Genomic DNA, 2,990 nt, shown 5'->3' with positions numbered 1-2,990 from the left:
ATAACAGTTTTATTGGCCTAAAACAGTAAAAAATGACAGTGAAGAGAAAGAGAGAAATAAAAAAAATGGAAATCTGAATAGAAAAATATAAGTTAGTCAAAATTATTTTACTAGAAATATCACGATAAAACTTCCTAACAGTAGATTGTAAATTGTCGTACTGTCACTATCTATGTGGCGAGGTAACCTCTATAAAAAAAAATATTAATTTAAGTCATAGTTTGAATGCTGAAAGATTGAAAAGTATTGGAAATCAATAGGACTAACATTTCTGATAAAAATCAAATAAACTATGTGTTTTTTTTTCACCTTCCACTTCACTTATCCATTTGAGATTCAAAGCCATTGTATGTGTGTATATATATATATACACACACAATTTTATATACATATATATATATATCGTTATGATATATATATATATATATGTATCATTTTAGAACATTTTTATCATCCATCCCATAAGTTCTGGTATTTATTGAAACCCTAAAAGCCTCTTCAGTCGCGTAGTCAAATCCATGTGTTTTGGCTTCATTTGTTTTTCTACAGACACCTTAAAATTTGAGGATAGTGTGTGCTGTATTTAAAGCCTGCTTTAATAGGAATGTGCTTGCTTGATTTGTACGTGGTTAAAAACATATGTATGTATGTAATTTTTAAAAATGAAATAAGGCCAAGATCAGACACAATGGACTTGCTGTATGAACTGGAGTAGTGCCTGCAGTCTTTGAAGTTGGACAGTGTTTTAGATTGAGTGCAAATTTGACTTTTCTCTTCTGAATACGAATTTTGATTGTGTTGCTTACATACTTCAGCTATTTCATTTTCAGTACAGTAAAAAACCCAAAAAACTAAAACGAAAAATCTCAATATAAATTTGTATGTGGACAAATCCAATTAATAACATCAAAATCAATGCATTAAATTAAATATAGCTACAAAGTTTACTTTTAAGTTTAAGTGCATGTAAAGTGCTGGGAATAATACACTGAATATCTATAATATATGATGCAGTGCTTTTTTTTTTTACTGTAACTCTGATACAGCGAATAACATTGGTTTATTATGAAATTTTATTGGAACGGGCTTGTTATGAGCAACAACTTTGAATAAGGCTTATTGAAATTGAAAAATCTGGCAGACCTGCTAAGTTATGGGAGACAAGATACTTACGAGTTAGAACTTATTTAGAAATTAGACCTGAAATGCTATTTTACACAATTTTGATTTAGAATTTGAAATTAACAAATTATGAGGAATATTAATAATAATACAGTTTGCGTGATTTTTAATACAAGTTTACTAAACTCTGACCGCTACAATTAACAAATAGTAATTAGGCCTACGTTACTAGGCCTAATATTTCACACTCGGGTTTAAACATGAAAGATGCACTTGTTTTGCTGAAAATCGTAATCAAACTAATGACTCACTATATTCAAAATAAAAAATAAAATAAAGAAAGTTAAAAAACTATAAACAATAACGTAATTATGGTCTTACAATATTTATAACAGGAAAACTTGAACAAAAATCTGGATGAAGAACAAAGTTATAACATAAACCCTAAGCGTATAAAACTGCATAGTAGTAGTAGCCCTAACGACATAAAAAAGTGACATGAAATAAAACTAAATAAAAAATGTTCGAAACCCGTTAATCGAACAAAAATGAAAAAGTTTAGTCTGATACTTTTGAAAAAGAAATCTTAAAACTTGTCCACAGGCCTGTAAACAGGGGGAGCTAATCCCCCCGAAATTTCTTCCGTTCCGACAAAAAAGTACAAGGAGAGAAGAGAGATGGAGCAAAGGCAAAATTTTTCTAATGCATGTCGTATTTATTTTATAAACATTTATTATATAGTCTCGTTTTGAGTTTACTTATTTAGTTTACTAATATATTTATTTTATGTTTATTTTATATTGCACCAATATAATTTTCAAGTATATCGTGCCTCATTTGTGTGTTTGTTCTAATACGTGTATCGTTAATTTAATTTATATGACTTACTTTTATTATTTGTCAATAATTTAATTTTTTTATGTTCTTTTGTTACCATATTTGTTTGTTTCTTATGTTACCTTTAAGTCAACACAATTTGTATGTATGTAAACTGTATTTATATTATATATTTTATTTTAAAATCAGAGTATATTTTTCTAGAAAAATAAAGTACCCAAAATGGTAGAATATAAACCAAACGGAACTGAACTGAAATCCTGTCTACGAATCCTGATAGTCCATGATAAAAACATAAAAAAAAAAAAACAATACAAGGACTCATCATTTACGGATATACGAATATACAATGTGTTTCTATCTTCTTGAAATATTATACTATTTATTCTGAAGTTATTCTTTGTTCTGTATATGTGCAGGTTTCACAAAACATGTGGTTTAGGAAACCGTTGAGCTGATTTCATTCTAAGCACTTTTGTCTCTTTGTTGTTCTCAAAGTGGATAATACTTGTTATTGCCAAGAGTGATATTAATCAATACTTTACGTTGTGCAAGGATGTTGACAGCAGGTCTTTCAACGGTTATTCAGGTGATGTATAAAGATTACGGCATCACCTTTGTTATCGTTAGAATGAACAGTCGCGTGGGAGAGCTAACCACCCTACCAGAAAGCGAGGTTTTTTATGTGCTAAAGAACATTACATTTGGTCACTATAGTCTAGAATTTCATTTGGGTTGATGATGGGAGAAAGAGTTAACTAAAAAAGGTATTCAGTGCAAATCTTCATTAACTAACAGCTCGAAATATCGTCCAAAAACTTTTCTATACAGATGCAGTTCATTAAAAATGTGTATTTTGTTATATATTTTGTTTTCAGTATCATTATTTCATTTACGAAGATTCAATTAATGATTTATTTAGTATTGGTGAGGAAAAATGGTTGTCTGAGAGAACTGTTATTCTAGAAGTCGTTTCTTGGATGTAAGTCTTTTGTCAATGCTTCAAAGGTCTATGACTTTATTACTGCTGA

The 2,990-nt window shown here is 29.2% G+C and overlaps 1 protein-coding gene across 3 annotated transcripts in view; it reads right to left on the bottom strand.

Annotated features, from left to right (window-relative positions):
• Nucleotides 1–1,822, bottom strand: part of LOC106472403 (zinc finger CCCH domain-containing protein 10-like) — a 5,971-nt gene extending 4,149 nt beyond the window's left edge. Inside the window, exon 1 of one of the 3 annotated variants that reach the window (XM_013933048.2) lies at nucleotides 1,693–1,822. The gene's annotated coding sequence lies outside the window, so the exon portion shown is untranslated. Of the gene's footprint in view, nucleotides 1–1,503 lie in introns of all 3 variants that reach the window. The other 2 variants (XM_022400982.1, XM_013933047.2) reach the window with 2 other exon arrangements.
• Between the last annotated feature and the right edge of the window lie 1,168 nt (nucleotides 1,823–2,990).

Source organism: Limulus polyphemus, unplaced genomic scaffold, assembly GCF_000517525.1.
Source record: "Limulus polyphemus unplaced genomic scaffold, Limulus_polyphemus-2.1.2 Scaffold5302, whole genome shotgun sequence".
Lineage (NCBI taxonomy): Eukaryota > Metazoa > Arthropoda > Merostomata > Xiphosura > Limulidae > Limulus > Limulus polyphemus.
The sequence above is the reverse complement of the archived record's forward strand: the minus strand, read 5'-3'. Positions and strand labels throughout refer to the sequence as shown.